Source organism: Pinus tabuliformis, chromosome 7 (assembly GCF_031772625.1).
Source record: "Pinus tabuliformis cultivar Carrire ecotype Pingquan chromosome 7, CPIR1, whole genome shotgun sequence".
In the NCBI taxonomy this organism is placed as follows: Eukaryota; Viridiplantae; Streptophyta; class Pinopsida; order Pinales; family Pinaceae; genus Pinus; species Pinus tabuliformis.
This window is the reverse complement of record NC_142293.1, coordinates 1,310,333,276-1,310,357,260: the sequence shown is the minus strand read 5'-3', so window position 1 is coordinate 1,310,357,260 and position 23,985 is coordinate 1,310,333,276. Positions and strand designations below refer to the sequence as shown.

The 23,985-nt window shown below is 34.2% G+C and overlaps 1 pseudogene; it reads right to left on the bottom strand.

Moving 5' to 3' along the window:
* Nucleotides 1–16,150, bottom strand: part of LOC149252350 (cytochrome P450 97B1, chloroplastic-like) — a 48,219-nt pseudogene extending 32,069 nt beyond the window's left edge.
* Nucleotides 16,151–23,985: the final 7,835 nt, after the last annotated feature.

Genomic DNA, 23,985 nt, shown 5'->3' with positions numbered 1-23,985 from the left:
TACAACACAATTTACATAGCACTTGAAGTAATTGGATAATTGAAGTTGAAATTGTCACCAATTAAAGTGCTCTAAAGAAGTGAGATCTGTTCCAATTCACAATGGATAAACTCTGATATCTTATTACCTTTAGTTGATCATTGTTCACTTGCATCTGCTCATTATTTTATGGTTCAATCTGATCTAAAAACACAGCAATAACATTATGTGAATGTTGATCATATTATTCACTAATTATTTGTAGGATTCCTGACCTTTAGCAATAGCATATGCTTGGCATTTCTCTGGTCCATTATTGCAAGAACACAACACTCTCAATATGACCTTCTAATAAATTTAATTTTTCACTACCATTGCCATTCCGATTACATGTATTTGCTCATTTACTACCATATTTTTAATGGCAAATCGTACAGACTTGGATTTCAGTTTAGATGTTGAGTATAATGTTACATGAGGTTTCGTGATTCAAGTTTAATTACATATAGTGGATAAAGATGTTGAAAGAGAAATGGAAAGGAGAAACTTGCTAAGTATAGTTCATGTGATTATGACCAACTTGGATTGTAGAGAAGAAGTATCACAGCAAGTGTAAGAAATCAATAAGAAGAAACAACCGATTTTAGAACATAATGGAAGAGTTGGTATAATCATGACTTGGTACTCTACGGTATCACTATAAGGTCTATCTAAGGATGATGCACATAAAGAAGAAAATATTGGCAATCAACTAATGAACTTGAAAAATCAGGGTAATAATGAAGGTTATTTTAAGGAACCTGTAAGGTATGATAAATAGAATGATTGGAGAAGATAAGTTGTGTGCATAACAACATCTATAACAATGGGAGAGCTACATTGTAAAGTTTTTCACAGGTGACTAACTATATGAATGAATTATCGATAACAAGACGTATCATAAGGAGATTTTATTATGTTGATGTCTTAAAACAGGAAAAGATAAGTGGATTACACTTGGTAACTGTCTTAATGAATTTATTTATCAAGTCTTACCCAAGTTGGAAATAGTAACAACATTTCCCAGGTATATCAGTGCTATACGAGAAGAGGAAAAACCACAATGATTGGAGGTGAGAAATTCAAGTCAATTTAATAAAATAGAAGGAAGTGAAGAAACTTCCATTTTTGAAGCCAATAGACATGGAATAGTAGGAAATCAAAACAAGGAGAAAAAGAAAAATATATCTATGAATATCGGATAGGAGAAAATGAAGGGATGTTCTATCAAGAAGAAAGTTTTTTTAAAGGTATTAATGAGTAGCGCTAGAAACACCATTGATAATGGTCATAATGATGATCTACATATTTTAAAAATGTGAAGGTGTGAAGTTGTATGATGACCAAATGATAATAAACGAGGAAGATATAGGAAGGAATGTTGCTAGAAATTTTAGACGGATACCTTGAGAAAGATTATGTACATAGTGACAAAATAAGTGAAAGTCAATTAATAGAGATTGTACTTGACTCATTGTTTCATGAGTAAGACTTTCCATAACGAGGTCGTTTCCACATTTAAGTTTCTCGTGGACAATGATGGTAGTAGTGTTTCCAACTGTTTCAAAATCTAAAATAATGATACTATTTAATAAGAAAGAGTCTTTTTCCCAACTTGATGAAACTGAATTTATGAGAAAGCAATCAAGTGGTATTGAGATACGAACTTTATGAACTCGACGAGATCAGAAAATATTTCTGTGGATGAAGTGTTGATTGTTAAAAAAAGTCAACATGGATTAACAAATCCTTGCAAGTAAATTAAGCATGATATAAAATTAAATCATGATGAAAAAATGTTTATATGCAATTGCATATAGCGATATTGGAATCGGTAAAACAAAGGGGTAAATGGATGTAAAACCAAGGGATTTTAATTTTGAGATAGATGATTTAAATAATGATTGTATAACTAGTAATATCTTAACAATCAATTTCACCAGAATTTCCTTGGGGAAGGAAGAAAATATGATGAGAGATTAAGACTCAAGGTGATGAGGCTCATGTGAAATTTAACAATGTATTTAGATAATTATACCTATGGTGTAAATGGTCAACTTCTTAGTTGAAAGAAGTGGAAATGATTATTAAAAAAACAAACTAATTGGTGTCTTGATGAAAACATCACACTAATAACATTAATGAGATAACATAAATCCTATATGGATGTTGAATAATCTTAGTTCATAGTTGAATGTTTGTAAAGTAAATGAAATTCATTTTCTAATGAATCATGATAAGAATTCTTATAGAGTATTATTCTATATTTGATAAGTATTGATGATGTTTCATAATATGATGGTATGAGGGTGATCATGCCCACGTGGTTCATATTTATATACTGGTTACAATAGTGATGATGTATACTTATGATGTTATGTCAAGGTAAATTGACATATTCATTTACTACGTGACGATAGGTATTTAATGTTGAAAACTCATGATGGATATGATATGCATAATGTGGCATAGGAATTATGATGCTATAATATGAGGTTTATTGACATGTGGTTCATTTATTATGTGAAGTGATGATATATTTTTATTGTGAATATGTTGATGTTATAACTTATGATGGTATTTCATGAGGTGAAGCATGTGATACTTCCGTAAAAATTTATGACATGCATGAGCATGTAGTTCGTTATTATTCATAATGTTACGATTAACAATGATGAATGTTACATGATGACATGCAAGACTTGGCATGTGGATTATTTTCTATGATACTATGATGGTATAGCTAATGCATTGGTTGCATGTTGAGGTGTGATGATTCACAGGACTCCACAAATGGGCCAAGAGGGCCGGTTTATTTGATGATCTTGTGTGAGCCCATACGCACGAGGGAGAATAAGTAACATCATATGGGCTGAGGAAAACTCAATCAACACTACATATGCCAGTGGTTCCTTTGTCTTGTGTATAGCTCTTGATGGATAGCTCTAGAAGAGCTATGGGACCATCTTGAGGAGGCCAAGTGCCTGATGTTCTAGGCTTGGTGCCTGTTATTGGATTGGGATGCCGAAGTCTGGAAGGGATGTAAAGGACTTCGATGCCTGGAGCTGTGCACCTTAGTAGTTGTGGAGGGAGTGGGCCAGCCTTGCCAAATGCTCGGGGTCATTGAGTACCGGACCGGATGCCTGCCTTGGGGAAGATGAGGTCTGAGTCAGGCGCGAGCCTTGGGGCCAGCCTTGGACTAGGATACAGATCGGGTCAGGCTTAGCCTGGTGCCGAAAGTGGGAAAAAGGACAGAGATTCCTTGAGATTTGCCGGGGTGTTGGGGACTTTCGATGCCTGCTGGTTATACTAGTTCAGCAGAGGGTGTTGGAAACAGGAAGTAAATAAAATAATAAATAATAAAAACAATACATAATACATAATTCAACATAACTTCGGGACGAAGTTCCTTAAAGGGGGAGAGTATGTAATATCCCTTCCCTTAATAATACATAATAAATAATATAATAAAAATAATAATATAATAATATAATAATAAATAATAAATAATAAATAATACAAATAAATAATAATAATATAAATAATAAATAATAAATCACTTAATAATAAATAATAAAAATAATAAATCATAAATAATAAATGATATTTAAAAATATACAAGAAAATAAATAAAAATAATAAAAAATAAAAATAGTAATAACTATACTAAAACTCTAAATCAGAATAAATAGAAATAAAACAAGAAAACTATCAAAAAGAAGGAAATAAAACAAGAAAGCTAAAAATCAAAACAAAAGTAAAGAAATAAAACAAGAAAGCTAAAAATCAAAAGAAAGTTGCATGTAGGCACATGGAGTGTGTGCATGTGGTTCCCCTTCCAATGTTTTGTTCTATTTAATAGATGGTGAGGAAGATGGGAGGTATTCTTGCATTCCATCTTCCTCACCATCTATTAAATAGAACAAAACATTGGAAGGGGGACCACATGCACACACTCCATGTGTCTACATGCAACTTTCTTTTGATTTTTAGCTTTCTTGTTTTATTTCTTTACTTTTCTTTTGATTTTTAGCTTTCTTGTTTTATTTCCTTCTTTTTGATAGTTTTCATGTTTTATTTCTATTTATTTTGATTTAGAGTTTTAGTACAGTTATTACTATTTTTATTTTTTATTATTTTTATTTATTTTCTTGTATATTTTTAAATATCATTTATTATTTATGATTTATTATTTTTATTTTTTATTATTAAGTGATTTATTATTTATTATTTATATTATTATTATTTCTTTGTATTATTTATTATTTTTATTATTTATTATTTATTATTATATTATTATATTATTATTTTTCTTATATTATTTATTATGTATTATTAAGGGAAGGGATATTACATACTCTCCCCCTTTGAGGAACTTCGTCCCGAAGTTATGTTGAATTATGTATTATGTATTGTTTTTATTATTTATTATTTTATGATTTATTATTTATATTATTATTATTTATTTGTATTATTCATTAATTTTGAATTTAGTTAATTAATTACATGTTTATTTGGCTAGGTAAGTGCCACTCTTCTTTAAATTTAATGTTAATTAGATATTTTTGGACCGTTACAATGAGTCTAATCTACATGTGGCCTACATTCAGTCTTTGATCTTGAAACTGATCTGTCTTGGCCCAAATTGTTGGCTTTGGTACCATAACCCGCCCTTGAAACTCGCTCTTGTATTTTTTCAGTGCATTAGATTACAATCCTAACTCAAACTCAAACTCAATTACAAACCTTATTATTTCCTAAAAGATAAGTTAAGCATTATATTTATTTTCTTATTTTCTATTATTTGTTATGTGCGAGGAGTTTCCAGAATCCCAGTACTATTTTTTTTTGTTCATGAAAAAACTATCTTGCACTTGTTCCAGGTGATTGTTTATATTTTTTGAAATTGTGTCCATGCGCAAGCTCTCCTATCATGTATTTTACAATTTTTCCTGTGAGACAGGTATTGAAGAACTGTGTGTACACTGTAGGTTATGCTCTGATTCATTGCAATTGAGTATCTATGTTGGTAAAAAATTAGAAGCATAGTTTTCATTTGTCAAATTTTGAATTTTTTAGACACTGAGTCTTCTATAGAAATCTGAACTATGTCTTTCTTCATAAATTTTTTGAATTTTCTGCTAAAAATAATATTTTGTGCTTTACATAAATTAGGGGTAAAAATAGTGTTTGTGTAATTTGTTTCAATCTTAGTACATATAGGTCTATGTTAAGATCCATTCTCTGGATTAAGGTACCTACCTATGTATTAGTGAAGATATTAGGATTGAAGAGTAAAGTATAAGACAGTTCTAATGGACTGCATGCACAAGTGACCTACCTATTTTTGGTTGGATTTTGAGATCGCAAAACTAATGGTTCACTCCGTGCTTCTTAGGTCCTCATATTTTTACTATGGGTTGGGAGGTCCATGCTTGCAGCATACAAATATTTGATATCATGGTTTGTTTGCCTTTGATTTTGCTCATAATTGTCCTGGTGACCTGGGGTGCTCCAAAAAGGATGCAACAAAGTTGTAGGAGAGAGGGGTCTTCCTACCCAATCATCTATGTCTTACCTAAGGTAGAAGGTAAGATTATCCCAACCCTCCTAATGGTATTCTTGGTCACCTGGACACTCCAGAAGGAAGAAACAAAGTTGTAGGAAAGAGGGTTTTGGTTGTGTGCTTGTCTGAAAGGTCTTAACTAAGCTAGAGGGTAACATTATGCCAAACCTTGTAATGAAGGTAAGATACCTCATGTGCTTGGTTTTGAATAAGTCTTGTCAGCTTGTCCTCAAAGGTCAACCCTTCTAAACTTAAGGTAAGTAAATTGTCCTTGATCTCTTAGCTGAACATAGTACTCTGTTTGTCTTATTTTGTAAGAATGTCGGTTCTGATCGATAAACTATTTTTGGAGAAGCATTATGAAAGGATTTTTCTATAACCATTGTGTTTTGCTGATTGATATCAGTTTTGTGATGCTTGTCTCTATTTTAACGACCCAACTATGTTTGGGCAAACATTTTGATAGAACCCTCAATTTGACAAACCTGGTATTTGCTGCTAGATTTTTATCTAGGAATATTAATCTTTTAAAACTTTTCCTTGTTTGTAGGCATATACTATTGAATTGGAAGCTGAAGTAACATAACTCAAAGAAGAGAACAAGGAATTACGAAAAAACAGGTATTGTGGACAAACCTATAATTGATATAAATATCCATAGGATGTACTTCTTTCTTTAGGCAATTGGTTGTTTTATTATCATAAAATCTATGTACTAATCATTAATGGATCTTTTTGTCTAAAAAACAGGCAGAAATGGCTGAACTGCTAAAAAAAACAAGTATACAAACCTAGAAATCTTGGTTTTCCATCTACTTGGATGAATATATATCTAAGAACACCATTTGAATGTGGGGATTAATATTATTGTCATATCATGTTACAATAATCTAGATAGCAGTTTTGAGGGGGTGTAACATGGTATATATATATATATATATATAAAATAAAGATACACCGAAATTATGAAATTTAAAATCTCTCAAAATTGCAAAGTTATTGGCGTATTTGTGTTGCAATGGATTTTATTGTTTTTTATTTTGGGTCTGACTTTAATGTAAATCTAGCTATTGTGTTTTCAACCATTCCATTCAAAAGTATCATTTTAAATTTACTAAGATTTGTGACAACTTTGTAAAGTGATTTTTTTAATTTATTTTGAGAGTGATTTTGATATAATTTCAGTTGTGATTTTAATTTGGATGTATTTTTATTTTAACTATTTAATTCAAAATTGTATTGTAATTATAAATGAACTAAAATTAATCAAAATTACGAGTTATTGATATTTTATTTTCATTAGAGGAAATTTGATTTTAAAAACTTAACATTGAATTTCCATGTCATAATATGTAATCCAATCAAAATCTTTTAAAATTAAAAAGAGATACAGGTACCTAATATGACATGGAAAATTTTAATTATCTAATTTGGGTATAGGTGAATTTTTTTAATAATATGGTTTACCTACCTTAAACATGAATGGTTCCAAAATGGCATAAACCTATATTACATATTAAAAATAAAATTAATATTTAAAGAAGGGTTAATCATGGGTTGATTATTAATTAGAGAAAAAATTTTAAAATTTCTAGCTCATCTAATATTAATAATATATTTTTCTATGCACAAACATTTAGAAACATAATTCATAAAATTAGAAATATTTTAAATATTATGTTTTTTTCACGAAAACTACCACTTTCCATTTCCATTTATTGAGATTTTACATTTAATTTTGATACTCTTTCTTTCTTTCTTTTTGTGTTTTAGAAATTTATTAATAATATAATATTTTATATAATATTAATAATATATTTTTCTATCTACAAATATTTAGAAATATAATTCATAAAATTAGTAGTATTTTTAAAATTTTAAATATTTATCAAATAAAATTAATCTTTAAGGAAGGGTAAATCATGGGTTGATTATTAATTAGAGAAAAAAAATTAAAATTTCTAACTCATCTAATATTAATAATATATTTTTCTATACAAAAACATTTAGAAACATAATTCATAAAATTAAAAATATTTTAAATATTATCTTTGTTCAAAACTATCACTTTCAATTTCCATTTATTGAGACTTTACATTTAATTTTGATAGTCTTTCTTTCTTTGTATGTTTTAGAAATTTATTAATAATATATTTTTCTATCCACAAATATCTAGATACATAATTCATAAAATTAGTAATATTTTTAAAATTTTAATTATTTATCTTTTTTCAAAAACTTCCATTTCCATTTTTTTCAAAATTTACAGCTTTTCAAGGTTTTTTAAGATTTCGAAATTTATGATGCTTCTCTCACTTTATAGTTTTCAAAGCACTTGGCTATTCTGAATTCTATACAGAGGAAGCAAGGAATTTTGAATATGAGAATTTTTTTTAAGAGATTTGAGGCTTTTCTTTTTCAGTTTTTTTTTTTTTCAAGATTTACAATTTTTTACTGTTTTTTAGGATTTCAAAATTTATGATGCTTCTCTCACTTTATAATTTTCAAATTACAGGTGATTCTAGGGCACTAGGCTATTCTACACGAAGGAAGCAAGGAATTTTGAACTAGAATCAAGGGAATATGAGAAATTATTTTAAGAGATTTACCGCTTTTCATTTTAAGAATTTTTTTCAAGATTTCAAAATTTATGATGCTTCTCTCACTTGGCTATTATGGATTCTACGACACTTGGCTATTCTGTATTCTACATAGAGGAAGCAAGGACTTTTGAACTAGAATCTTAGGAATATGAGAATTTGTTTAAGATATTTACCTCATTTCCTTTTAAGATTTGTTTTCAAGATTTACATCTTTTCATTGTTTTTTAAGATTTCAAAATTTATGATGCTTCTCTCACTTTATAATTTTCAAAGTACAGGTGATTCTACAGCACTTGGCTATATTCTATGACACTTCACTATTCTAGATTCTACACGAAGGAAGCAAGGAAATTTGAACCAGAATCAGAGGAATATGATATTCTTTTAAAGAGATTTACCGCTTTTCATTTTAATATTTTTTTTTTCAAGATTTACCGCTTTTCAAGGAATTTTGAACCAAAATAAGAGGAATATGAGAAACTTTCAAAGGGACTCTCTAGCAGGAAATGGACTTGGATACCCCTATGGATCCCCTCAAATTCCCCTTCAAACCTTTCACCTCTGCCATTAAAAGTGCAAGAGAAGGTAATAATTGTTCCTCCTCAAGACCTCGAAATTCAATTGAAGGATTCAATTGAAGGACATAGGGATATAGGAGTCCACATATGGTCATACTGTAGTACAACCATTGCATGACCTCTTCAAAGATTGTGTCTTCTTTTAGTAAGAAAACCACATGAATTTTTTCTACAAACGAAATGGCATTTTCTACTTAATTATATTTTGGCATAGTTATTGGGATGAAGCAATCAAACCAGCACTATATAAGTGGTATGCTTAATGACTAGCAAGAGAATCTATCGAAAATTACTACAAACAGGACAAAAGGTGATGATTGTGTGATTGTGCATCTTGGGGATTGTCTATAGAAAGAAAGAAACAAGATTGTTGTTGCACACACACCTACTACCTTGTCATGGAAGAAAATTTTGAGTATTTTTCAGAAATGGAAAGGTTGTGCCTAATTGGTGGAGGTGATTTGAAGTATCCATGGAATTATACTAGTCCAAAGGTTATACATAGTACAATGTTGTATGATTATGCAAAAATCCTTGGAAACCCATAATATATTTTATTGTCTTTTCAACAAAATCGTTCAACTTTTGAATTTGTGGAAATTAGGATCGAATTATTATTAATTTAGATAAGTATTATTATTTGTAAAACTTAATTGTTGTTTTAATCATGTAAACTTATTCTCAATAATAAGAATTTAAAATTATACATATAACATGATATAAATATATATTAATATAACTGGTTATATAATGTAAGAGCCCCTCATATTGCACCACAAAAGGAATCTCAATTAGCCTCATTACATATGGCAAAAACCGGGGAGAGGGTTTGTGATGACTATCTTAAAAAAAATTAACTTGTTTATTAGCTATTAGTTAAAAAAATGTGAAAAGACAAGCAATTTTTGATAATAAAATATTTTCAATTCAAATATTTGGAAAATTTTATTTGATGATGTTATTTTTTGTGCATATTTGTTTTTATATTAAAAAAAGAAATATTGTTAAAACAAATGTTACTAATTTTAATCATTTTTTATCAATGACTAAATTCATTCCTTATATTTAGGAATTTTATATAACAAATTTGAAACAATATATCAAATTTTGAATTACCAAATTTTATTAAATCTACTGTTAATAAACTAATTTAAATATAAAATATATATAGAGTTATTTTCATAAAGGTGACATTTATTTGGGTAATTTTGGTAAAAGTAAAATAATAAAAATGAAATATTAAAAAATTGTCTACACGACATTATTTTATTAATTTCTTTATTTTTTCTTAGGTGGTTATTTTTGAGTTGAAATTTCCTCTAAGTGAATTTTAATTGTATTATTATTTTGTTTACCCAAATTGTTTTTAATAGCTATTATTTTTATTGCCATTTTTATTGTGAATCTTTAAAGGATGCTAGCTCAATGGAAGAGTACCTACTTTATAAGCAAGAGGTTGGTGGTTCGATTCCACTGTGTCCTAATATGAATTAATCAATGATATTGTAGTTTATTTTTAATTAAATACTTTTAATGTTGGTTTATTTCAATGGCAAGATATTTTCTAGATTCATTATTTTATATTGTCTCTAAAGAGACAAAAGTGATGTTGTATTGTCTTTGAATGTAATTTTTTATTGTCTCTAGAGAGACAATAGTTAGGATCAAAGACATTGTCTCCTTAAAGACAATATGTCTTTAATCCCAACTATTGTCTCTAGAGAGACAAAAATGAAAATGAAATTGTCTATGGGGAGACAAAAAGGTTTGTGTTATATATTGTCTTTATAGAGACAATATTTTAAGACAATTTATTTTTAAAACAATTTAATTTGAGACATCCGCTTAAAGACAATATTTGAGACAATACACAAGTTTTCTTTTGTCTCAAGTTAAGACAATTTACTCAAAAATTGTCTTAAATATTATCTTAAAACCCCCTTTGTGTTGTAGTGCTATTGTCTTTCTAAATCTCCCTTTAAATTTTCCAGTAATGAAAATATTCTCATCTCAAGAGGATTTTCATAAAGGAAATCCAATGATAATACCAATTATCACCTTAGGATTGAGCACAATTATCTACTTAACAAGAACCTTATGGAGTTATACCTTTTTTAATGGTAATTTTTAATCGCATTTCAAAATGTGGTACTCTACATTCAATTTTTTTTACCCAAAATAGTTGTTTGACATTTTGGGTTTTCTTAATTATAAAATTTTAACATATTTTATTTCGCATTCCATTTTTTCTAAAACTTATTTGTTTATCGGGTTTTAACAACATATTTTTTTCCTTTATGCTCATAACAACAAAAACTAAACATTTATCATCTTTGATATTATTACAAATGTAATTAAACATTTATCATCTTTAATATTATTAAGAATGTTTTGTCATCTTTTGGTTTTTTTTTGCTTTTTTGGGGGTGTTCCAGGTTCAAGGTTCATCTTGTTTGAAATGTTTGTTTTTTTTGGAATATATATATATATATAGATATATAATTTAAAAATATATATATTAATTAGTTAAATTAAATTATTCAATTTATTTTTAAACTATAATTTTTCATTATTTAAAATATATTTTAATTAATAAATTTTGAATCCTAAGAAAAATATTACATTTAGATTAAACAATATCTTTAAAAAAAAAAAAACATGTTTACACTCTTTCATACTAGAAAAAAAACATATAAAATACCCAACTAAACTCGACTTTAGCATGCCACTCTAGGGTCATAACTTATGAATTCATCTTTTTGATATTTAACTTTTGGAATTTCACACATGACATGATGGCTTTCCATGGTGGACCTCACCCATAAATCTGATAATGTTCCCCCATTGTTGCAGAGATTTAATGTACCTAAATTTACACACACGCAAAAAAAATTGTTCCTTTTATTCATTTTTTACTTCCTCCTAGCTTGTATCTTCACATATTGATATACTTAAATATCTTCACATATTGATATACTTGTTTGACTAGTGTAATTACCATTATAATCACACACTTCTCTTTTTTGTTCCTCATACTTATTTGCTATGTTTCCACAATGCTAATTCTTTGCCATGATCCCTTAACTCATTCTAAGAATGCTATCGGTATACAAGGAAAGAGATTTATAAAAAATAAGGGATTGGTTACAAGCCTTAAACTTGTGGATCCAACAAAAATTTGACTACAAAGCTATTCCAAGGTTCTTAATTGTGCTCTTTATTTTGACTACAAGTCTACAACTACATTGGTACTCCTAGACATTAGAGTTAAAATAAGTTTTAAAACTACCTCCTAACTATAGGAATCATTTCGAGAGCACCACTTTAGACTCGATAGTTTATTAGACTATATATCTACCTCACATGTTAAACTAAGCGGGCATCCTCCATGACCAATGGTCCCTAACTATTCATATTCCCATTATGTTTTACCTTGCCTACCCATGTGAAGATGGATGGCTCCTGCCTATGTGCACTCCCATCACATTTTACATTTCACTGGCCACATGAAATGATAACGCTGGGCAACTAAGATTTATTGTGATGATCGGACATTGGGAAAAATTTCTTGGTGCTTTGGGTAGAGTTTCTACCCCTTTCACCATCTCATTTTCATGGTAGCTACCACCTCTACATTTAAGGTGATAGTTTCGACGCTACAATCTTGGCCTATAAACATTTTTTTTTCTTTCAGGGAAATGGCTTTCATGCCACGATATAGAAAATAATTGATGCCTTTGTTAGAATCATTCTTCTTTTCACTGATAACAAGTAATCTTAGTTAAAATACCTTCACTTGTGTTAATATTTTTTGGACACACATTATGTTCACATACTGATCAATTTTCTATGGAAACATAGGTTGTTCGTCCTTTCAAAGTTTCACATGTGTGTTGAGTCCCAAATGTTAAATTTCTAGGGTATCCATTCCTACACATACCCCAGCTAATTTAGGGTTTTTTCTTGTTCCTTCAGGTTTGTTCTCTCTACGAAAATATTTCTTTCAGTTATTAAACCCATCTTGTAAAAGGATTATTTATTTACTCTCCTCCAGCAAGGGTTTCTAACTGACACCCTCTGTGTTTTTGGGTACCCACTTCCTCTAGTGGAAAGAGGAGTCCTTATCATTTATATGGTAGGTCGTGGAGATATCACCCTTACTTGGTGTTCAATGCCCTTTATTGGAAATTCATTTTTGTGTTACCAAAATTTTGGTGATATGAGTTGCAAAGCCCCAATTTGTGTCTAAGTCTCTTATATTTTTGTTTTTCTATGGCTACTTTATGGATTTTTTTGCTTGTAGATATGTACACCCAAGGCTCTTCTCCTCGCAGATAAACGTCGACTTAGCTTGGTTCTATGTCACTTAACATCAAGTATGGAACAATTCCTTATAAATGTGCATAGTTTGGTCTCTTCCTAGCTATAGTTGGATACTCAGCATTAATATTTAAGTGCACTTGTGACAATACTAACTATGAATTTTTCCTTTTTGGGTTTAGACATGTCTTGGATGTTACAATAGTTTTGGGACAACCCCCATCCCCCAAAGGTAATTCCATGACAAGTCATTTGATTTCATTTTCTAGGTTAAGAACACTTGATCAGTTCCGAATTAACTAAGCATATATTGTTCATTTAAGGGTCAATTTCGCATATTGTTTTAGGAAGCTATTTCCTCAACGTGTCTCTATTCACATAGCATTTGCGCATTCCATGATGTAGGGTTGCATGATGATTGTAATGGCCAAATGTAGCTATGGATATTTGGTCATTCACATACTTCATTAAGTTCTTATGTCTCATTATCTAGTCTAAGTTTTTTCATGCTCAAATCTACCATTTTAATGAATATGGACTTGAGTTTGGTCTATATATATATGATTTTGGTATTATGTACCCAATATATCAGTATTTATACAATCTACCCATTTTTTTCTTAATTAAATTCTCTATATTTTTGTATCATAAATTTTTATATATATTAATATACAACATACTTTGGATTTCCAACTAGAAAATTGTAGATTTCTTTATTTTACATGATGGATTATGTAAGACTTACATTCTCTCTTCTTAGTTGTAGGTTACTTAGGCATAGCCATTTTGCCTTACGCATAGAATTTTATTTGTTACACTTTATACTTCTATAGAGCCTACATACCACTAGTTTTTGAGTTCTCTTGGATCCCAGAAATTGTCTAGCCTACCTTCTAGGCATGGAAAATTTTAGGGGCTAATGTTCGCCCAGTGGGCTAATTTTCCATGATTTTTCCACAAAAAAGATTCGCCAATTTCCAATTTTTATAAAAGATGATTCACCCAAATTTTAGAATATAAAATTATTTTACCTTAAAAATCACCAACATTATATAGAGACTATATATAAAATCATTATAAATTTGAATAATTTTACAAATATATCAATAAACATTTTATAATTTGTATATTAGGGAATAGTGAGATTCGCCAATGTTTTTAAACTTCAAGAAAATTTTCCATCCTTCAAATTTTCCTTGCTTCTAGGTAGCCTATTATAGTTATCCAATAACACACATATGTCCTACAGTATTGTAATTTATATATAATCAAAAGTATTTAGTGCAAGTTAAACAAACCTTACAACACTAACAATATATCTAGGGATTAAATTTCATCTAATATACAACATTCAAAGAGTTCCATCAATATATATAGTTATTACACGATAGAAGATAATTAAAATACAAGAATTTATACATGTTTCCTTAATAAACCCCTATGTAAATATTTGAACAATTTTGGCCAAAACATGTCTAGTGATCCCTTTTCATCATTCAACATGCAACTAGCTTACTATATAGAATTTAAAACTAGTTTTTTTCCTTTTCTTATTACAAAAAATTCCAAATATTTGTAATTTTCCATTCAATTATCTATTATGTGCTATTCATCATTTTTCTTGCTATTACTATTTTTTTAACAGATCCAAAAAAGCAATTATACACGTTTTTCCTTACATACATATATAGGTATATACTTCCTGGTGTTTCTCTATCTAAGTGATTTACTATATGTACATTAACTTCTATTTTGTTTAATATACAAAGCATCATGGAATAAAATTCACACAATCATTATACAAATACTCATGAGACATGTTTTACTACTCAATTGATTGATCATAATACTACTTCCATACTTAGAAGTTTCATCCCACCTATTTACTATAGTTGGAGATATTCCAACAATTAAATAGTTAATGCCTATACCGATTCAATCATGATATAAAAACATATCTATTATACAAAGTGCAATAATCCCTTACTTTTTTTTTCTCAATAAGACTAATTCTATTATGGATACAAAAATTTACAGCGAGGCAGTGGCCTTGAAAGTTCAGCCTGACGATGGCATTTTACAAAAACACATAAGATCAGTGCAGTTCTCCGACACATTACAGTTTTCCATAGTGACCAGACCAGTACATTTTGACAGACAGCGCCCTGAGACTGACAGAAACATGGACAGACCCTGCCCAGAGACAGACAGAAACAGCTGATATATGTAGAAACGACACATTAACTTGCAAGAACCGGAGCCAAAACATAGCAACAAAACCAGAATAAGCTAGGCTAGTCATCATCTGTGGTATAGGGCTCCTCAACAACTAGACACCCGTACCGAAGAAGGTCCTCCGAGTCCGAATGAGGAGCAACTAAGTCGGTGGGATCGCCATGCACGGACACACCTGGGCCAGCGGGGTTTGCCAGAATTGGCGACGAAGCATCCTCCGAGACTGAGCGCAGGTGCTCCTCCGGGTTTGCAATTCTCTGCTTCACAGGTTCAACAGCTTGGGCTTCTCCCAAATTGTTGTTGTCTTCAAGCTTTTGAATGGAGACAGAAATAATAAAAATGGCGTTGTCGAACGAGCAAGGGAAGCGATACCACGCTATCTAGTGAGCGGCAAGCTCACTTATCACCTCTCGTGATCTACCGCGACCCCTTCCTCTGCCACTCCTCATTGACGGAGGACTTCGACGTTCAGGTTCCAGAGTGTCGGAGGAGCACTGCGAGACAGCTCAACCACCAGAGCCCCCCCTTCTGCTCAGTAGCCTGACTCTTTCGCACCGCATGTTGGCTTGTTGTGCGCTGGGTAATTGCAGAACCTCCCAATAACCATACAATCTCTACACACTAACAGTGTTGTGAACCCTTGCAATGGGATGTAGAGAAACGCCCAGAACTGCAAGTGAAACCTCGACGGCAGAATGCATTTGAGTTGGAATGTGATGAGTGTTTAAGGAGCAGTAAGACACGGCGATAATGATGGCAGATGAACACCATAATGGCCGCATTAATGTGGTTATGCAGGCCCATTCCCCTTCCCAAGTGAACTTACTCATGGCGTATGCGAGCTGATAGATGCCCACATGAAACGCCGCCCGAATGTCCTTCGAACATTTAATCACCCACATCCGGGGGTGAGTGATCTTGATGCACCAAGGAAGTGCAATCTTGATTAAGCTGTTGATCATCTATTTCATCGAGGGTACCTGAAAATTGGGGAAGTTGCTGGTTTACACCTTGATTGGCTAGCCTGTCCGCAACTTGATTGGCTCTCCGTCTTACATGCTTGAAGGTTATGCTTTGTGGATGTCTCAGCTTTTCCTCCAGTTGTTCCAGTCTGCTAAGTAATCTCCAACTAGTAGCTATCTTAGCTGCAGAGGTGCCCGCTTGGATTCTGGTCGCTGCATTGATTAGAATAAGAGAGTCTCCATCTACTTCTAAGGGGTAGTAATTTTTTTGTTCTGCAATACATATCCCTTGCCAGAGACCTTCCATCTCAGCCGCGTTATTGGTATCTTTGTCGATCGAACTGTGATAGATGAATAGAGCAGCGCCTAGATTGTTCCTGAAGATTCCACCATATCCTGTGGGTCTGGGATTGCCCTTGGCAGCCCCATCAAAGTTTAATTTGAAGGAGTTGAAAGTAGGAGGGGACCAATTGAGGGGCGAGGAAGAACTAGATATGGGATGGGCTTTGATCTGGGCAAGAAAGGATAAGTCCAGATTCCAGGCTTTCAAGATAAGACTTTCCTGAGGAGTGTCTGGTATGTCCGTATCATGCCAGCTACGAATTGCTAAAGTTTCTTGAAGATTTTGTTTCAAGAGGAGCCATAAGGCATCAATTGTCCTACTGCTATTATTGAAGATACGGTTGTTTCTTTCCTTCCAGAGGATCCAGTAGAGGAAGCCCGGTGTTATATTCCACAGTGTGTTCAATAATGGGCTTTTGAAGGGATGCTTTGTCCATGTGCGAATGGTTTATGTGATGTCTCCCTATCGATGTTTTGATCTCGTGTTACAGTGGTCAATTTGTTCCCATAGTTGGGTTGCAAGCGGACATGTCTCCATTAGATGCCTGATGGATTCAGGGTGTATATTGCAGTTGGGGCAACGAGATGGACCAATGAATCCTCTTTTTTGCAGGTTGTCCCAGGTGAGTATGCGTCTTTTGCTTAGCAGCCAGAGAAAAATGGAGATCTTAGGCCATATGCCTGGTTGCCAAACCCTATCCCAGAGTGGATCTTTATCTGTTTGGGAGGCGGAGTAGCGAAGCTGGTGAGCTTCCTTGGTTGTGAACATACCTTTAGGCGTGTGACCCCATCTCAGTTTATCCTCTAGGTGTGAGCATTTGATTTTCCTGTGATTTAGTTCCTGTTCTATATCTGTATATGTTTCCCCTTGCCAATCAGGTTGCCAAGTGATGCCTGGTTTCCAGATTCTGAAGTCATGGCTTGTATGAGGCTGCCAGAATTGTTGTACTAGGATTCGATCGGCGTGTTGCGAATATGCCTGCCAAAGTGGCTTGTAGAAAAGGGTGGCTAGTTTTGGAAGTTGTTGCCATGAGTCCTCCCAGAACCTCGCTGTAGTGCCCGAATGGATTTCCCAAAAACTGTGTTCTTGAATGAAGGTGCTATGAAGTTTTGCGGCATTCCATATCAGTGAGCCTTGAGTGGTTGTGCTGATTCTAATGAGATCCTTCCATTGACTGCCTGGAGCGTATTTGGCTTGCCAAAGCTTTGCCCAGGGAGTGTGTGGCTTGGAGATCTAGTTCCACCAGATACACGCCCCCATAGTGTTGTTACTTTGCAGGGGATCCCTAAGACCAAGCCCAGCTTCTGTTTTTGTGCTGCAAACTTCTTTCCAGTTGACAAGAGCCCATTTTCGATTAAGCACAGAGGAGCTCCACAGAAAATTTCGCTGAAGATTGCGTATTGCTTTGAGTGCCCATTTTGGAGGTGCAAGAATGGAGAAAAGATACAGAGGCATATCCTGGAGGATTGATTTGATCAGAATGAGTCGACCGGCTATATTGAGGGAGCGGAAAGTCTAGGATGATAGTCTTGATTCCAACTTATCAAGCAGAGTTCTCCAAGAAGAGTGATTGATGGCAGAGTCTATCAAGGGGGCTCCCAGATATTTAGAGGGAAGCGAGGCAATGGTAAACCCCAGAATGCGAGCAATATTCCTTTGAGTGGAGATCGGGGTGTTGAAAAAGAAGAGTTGAGACTTTGAAGCATTGATGGAGGTGCCAGAGGCTTCCGAAAAGAGAGAGAGCAGAGATTTAAAGACTTTGGATTCTTGAGAGGAGGAATGACCAAATAACATGGTATCGTCGACAAACTGCTGATGGGACAGAGGGTTGAGGCCGTGGAGCGAGATACCTTTAAGAGCATGGGAAGAGATGGCTGAGGAGAGGAGACGACTTAAACCTTTTGCCATAAGGACAAAAAGAAAGGGAGAGAGGGGATCCCCTTGTCAAATTCCACGGGAGGGTCGAAAAGGCATGGAGTGGGTGCCATTTAGCAAAACAGAGAAGCTAGGAGAGGAGATGAGGCTGGAAATCCATCTGGTCCAGGTCGGGTGGAAGCCAAAAGCTAATAGCATCTGAGTAATGTAATTCCAGCTAAGTTTATCAAACGCTTTGGAGAGATCTAGCTTAAGAATCATACCTGGTTTTTTCAGAATCTTGAGAGAGTGGATAACTTCATTTGAGAGTATGATGCCATCCATGATCTGCCGCCCTTCTACATAGCCCGTCTGCTCCGGAGAGATGAGAAGAGGAAGTAGAGGTTTGAGCCTGTTTGCCAGAACTTTAGATATGAGCTTGTAAATGACATTGCATAGTGCTATCGGTCTATATTTATCCGGCTTATTTGGTTCATCGCCTTTGGGAACTAGGGCTATGAAAGTAGTATTGAGGGAGGGAAGAAGCCAGTGCATGGTTCTTGACTCTTCAACTAATTCCCATACCTCTGTTTTGATAAGTTCCCAAAACTCATGAAAGAAGTTGGCAGTGAATCCATCCGGGCCTGGAGCTTTGTCGTCCTTGAGCTGACCTAACGCTTCTTCTACCTCCTGAATAGATATGGGCTGGAGCAGTTTGCTATTGTGATCCTCCGTGATGATTTTGGGAATGTGCTAAGTGATTTTTCTAATGGCTTGATCTCTGTTGCCATGAGGTTCCCTGAGAATTTCCTAAAAGTAATCTTTGAATTCTTTCTCCATATCTTCATGCTTTTCCAGCCTATCCCCTTGTTGATTATTTATGAATGATATGTTATTATTCATTCTTCTTTGGATTGTGGTTCTGTGGAAGAATTTTGTGTTTTCTTCCCCCTCTTTGAGCCAGTGGATTCTGGACTTTTGTCTCCAAAGGATTTCCTCTTGCTTCCGGCAGGCTTCGATATGATTCCAGAGAGTCTGCTCTTGTTGCGCTTGTTCCTCCGTTCGGCCTTCCCGGATGAGAGTTTGTTGAAGTACCATCATTTGATGTTCCAGTCTTTTGTGGTTCTCAAATATGTTACCAAACTGAGTGCGGTTCCAAACTTTGAGAACTTGCTTTAAGTTTTTTAATTTCCATTGGAATTGGAACATTTTAGCTCCTGGAGGTGGATTGAATGAGTGCCATGCTTTATTTACTACAGTTTTGAAGTTGGGATGAGAGAGCCAGAAGGCTTCATATCTGAAAGGACGATTGCTTTTGTTGCCTTGCCTTGCCCATTGCAACATAATTGGCCAGTGATCTGATCCGCCTTGAGGTAATATGGAGGCGTGAAAGTCCCCTCCCAGGTGTATGGCGTTATCTGAGATAAGAAACCGATCCAATCTGGAGGTGATATTGTGTGTGCCTTTGCGCCTGTTAGTCCATGTAAAGACTCCATTAAAGGTTTGAATGTTCATGAGTTGGTTATTTTGAATGAATTCTCTGAATCCGCAGCTATCATTTTCAAGCCTTATTCTGCCTCCCTGCTTCTCCTCCAATGTCTTTATAATGTTGAAATCCCCACCACTGATCCAAAGGGGGCACTGTCTGTTGGCATTGAGGATGGTAAGTGTGTCCAGAAGATCAATTTTTTGCTAAATGTTCTGTGGGGAATAGACATTTGTGAGGTGCCCATGAATGCTGGTTCCTATAAGATGAAATGAAGCTTGAATGAGGTGATGAGTAGCATGAAAGTCACTCAGAGTAAGAACTTGTGGGTTCCAAAGGATGGACAATCCGCCGGAGGCTCCAGATGCGTCTACTGATACAGAGCAGCCGCCTGCCCATACTTTATTGCGATTTTTTTCCATAGCATTATTGTTGCTTTTTATTTCTTGAAGAAAAACTAAGGAAGGTTTTTCTTTCTGTATCAAATTTTTTAACATTCTATGTTTTGAGGGGCTATTGAGTCCTCTTACATTCCAAGATATGAGCTTCATGAGGAACCATGGGGTTTAGGTTTGTAGAACTTTGTCAACTTAGGGAATCTGCCCGATTCCATGAGTAGTTCTCCAACTATGATTGTCCTTTGTAGATCAGTTTTGCGCCCTCTTTTCTTGGTGTCTTTGAGAATCTTTTTTCCATCCCATGGACTTCCTGCTTGTATGCCCAGATGAACATTACGCTGTGCTTTGGTTAAAACTCCTTCAAGCCTATCGATTTGCCATGGAGGTATTGAGTTGAATTCTTTTTGTTTGCACGTTGTTTCTAATTTGAGTATGTCAAGACCATCTAGGCTGACCTTCTCTGGATCTTCTTCCATAATAGTGGGTAAACTTTGATCGTCCTGTGCTACTGAATCCTGTAGACTAAGGGCTAGAGCTGCGTCTAGCTCCATTGCTGAGGGTTGCAAGAAATACTCTGGATCAGGATGTTCAGAGGAGGAAGGGAAAGAGCTTACAAGTTGAGCAGGACTTTTATCTGAAAGAGGGCTGGAAATGATTTTTGTAGGAAAGGGCAATGGGGAAGAAATGGGGGCAGAGGGAGCAGACGAAGAAGAGGGGAGGGAGGGAGAATCCTTGGGCGCAAAGCTCAGAGAGGCTGGCAGATCTTGAGAGGAGAGCAGTATGAATCTGTTCTGAGAATCAGATTTAAGGGGGTTCTCAGGGGCGGCCTGATTTTTCTTTGCATGGCGTCGTCGATTCGGGACCTTGGTGAAACCCTCTGAGTCTTTATTAGCCTCCTTATCTTGGGGTTTATTCTGAGAGTTCATGGGACAATCACGAAAGAGGTGGCCATGTTCATGGCATTTTCGACAACGAAAAGGAATATGCTCATAATCTAAAGGTTGGATCCATTCAAATTCATCATGGTAGAGACTTACCGAGTCTGCAAGAGCTTTGGTCAGGTGCATGTGGACACATATCCTAGCATAGGAGCTATATCTGCGAGTTTCGGTTTCCTCCGCAACTTTGATGAATTTCCCTAGTTTGTTACCGATATCTGCTAACATTTCTTCTCTCCAATACTCCGCAGATAGAGAGTACATTCGCACCCAGACTGGTTCCCAGCTGAAGTCCTCCTTGTCTGGATTGAACCTAGGTTTCCAATCCCTTAAGAAGAGGCCCGATGAGTTGAAAAAATATGGTCCGCCCTCGAAAATGCGAGATTTGTCTTCTAAGCAGTGGAATATGGCTGTAAAGAATCCTTTGGGTCCTAACTGTAAAGTCACTTGTCCTTTAGGCTTCCATTTTGAGGCTATCCATCCCTACAGTGCTTTTTTAGTATGTCAAAAGCCCAGGAACTTGCCTATGAGCGCATGATCCTGCATGTACTGGATCTCACTATTGATGCGGTGGGTAGGAAGATCTACTTTTATTCGCTCTGTAGCTTTGGGGATATAAGTGGCGGAGGAAGCTTTCTGCAGCGGTGTGGATGGCTCGCGATTATCCCCTTCTCCTTTGTCTTCTACGTCATGGACTACCGTAGTAGCTCTGTCATCGTTCTTCTGTCTAGTGACTTGATCTGTGTCTGGTACACCTTCAGTGGAGGTAAGAGGATTTGCAGGTCTATCTGTGATAGGGGTAGAGTCTTTGAAAGGAGGGGGGGAGGAGCCTGCCCCTCCTGCGGACGAATCCATGAGAGGACGCTCTGGGGAGGACCGGCGGCGGCTGGGAGGAGCAGGTAAGTTCAGAGCTTAGGGTTGCGATAGTTCTTGCAGAGCCATCCTATCATTCAATTTCTTCCGTCTTCCCACTAATCCACAATAATCCTTTACTTAAAAGAGCTAGACTAGTTAAATAAAGTGCACAACTCATTTACTTATCGTAGTCCATGGAAACACGTTGAGAAGTAGAACGGTCCACTCAACCAACGAGTTTCACCCACAACAACTCCCCCTGAGCTCGTTCTTCTTCCTTCTTGTCTCTATCTTCTGAACCATCCCCAATGTGACACCCCTGTGTTCTGCATTTTAACACATGACTATTTTTATACCCCTGAATTATTTTTGAACTAAATGGTTATGGAAGACATGCTTTAAATTACGTGATTTTGTAATTAAATTTTAATTAATGAATAAATTAGTTTTTTGGGAATAGATAGGAAAGAGAACATTATTAAGTAAGACTTCTTAGTATTCTAGAAAAGTTGTTAAGTGGTCAGGTCCACATAGTGGACCTTCCCAAATTCTCTCTTGAAAATCCTAGGAGAAAATTACCAATTTAATAATAGCATAATGGGAGAGAAATATTATGCCAAATACTTAGTTGAAGAGAATTACTAAGTTGGGTTAAAAAAACAAAACAAAAAAACACAACAGGAAAGAAAGGCATGCTTTAAAAAAAAGGAAAGTTTTTTCTTACATTAAATAAAATTCCTTGGTAATTAAGGGGTGCAGTCCCTAAAATTAGGACATTGATAAGGAAATCTTTGTTGGGAAGAACTATAAGAAAGCCACCCATTAATACAGAAAGGGGGTTCTTGATTCCTAGGTGCAAGAAGACTGAGCTTGATGGGAATTTCTAGTTGCAATTCATTGGTTGGGAGGAAGATGTTATTTCCCTAAATATTCCTAAGTAACTAGTTACAATTAGATGATTGTCGTTTTATTATTTATATGTTGGACTATATACTAGTTTAATGTTATTACTATGAAACATATGTTAATGAGTAGTAGGAAATTTAGTGTTGAGGGGAATGAGTCAAAATAGCTGATATTAATAACAAGGTGAATTATTTGTTGTTGAATGCATAGAGGAGACGAAAAAAACCAAATTGAAGTTAATAAACTAGGGGTTCGTTCTTAGGAATGAGAGGAACCCAATTTGATGAGAATTTATATGAGTTATATAGGTGGAAGGGTCAATGAAAGTGGGTTAGGAAAAATGGAATAGGAAATTTAAACCATTATGTCATTAACCTGCCATTTGTTTGTGAGTGTGACTTAGACTCTTTAGTAAAGAGTGTTAAAATTTAGTAGCCCAAGGATGAATTTCTCCTAGAAGAAATCATATCTTTCAGTTTTGTTTGAACCACCTATAATAAAATTTCATTTGTAATAACTATATTATGACTTTCCAAAAATAGAAAGTCACATTTCAATTTGGAAATGACTTTGCAAAAATAGAAATTCATGTCTAAATGATCAAGGATTATCTCGACATATGGAATCCACTTAAAAATCAAATCAATCGTGATTATACAAGTCTAGAATTAATATTTTTGTACTTATTATTATTATTATTATTTAAAAAAAATAAAGTTATTCACCTTTAATGGATTAATAAAAATTAATTCTCTCATGGAATAAGTAAATTAAATTGAGAATCTCTTACTTAGCAAATTGAACCTCTCTCTTCGAATAAAATAGTAACTCCACACTGAAGAGAATGTGACTCTCCCTCACTATTTCAATATATGGAAAAAGTGTAACTCCTTATTATATGCACTTGAAACTCTCTTATGCAA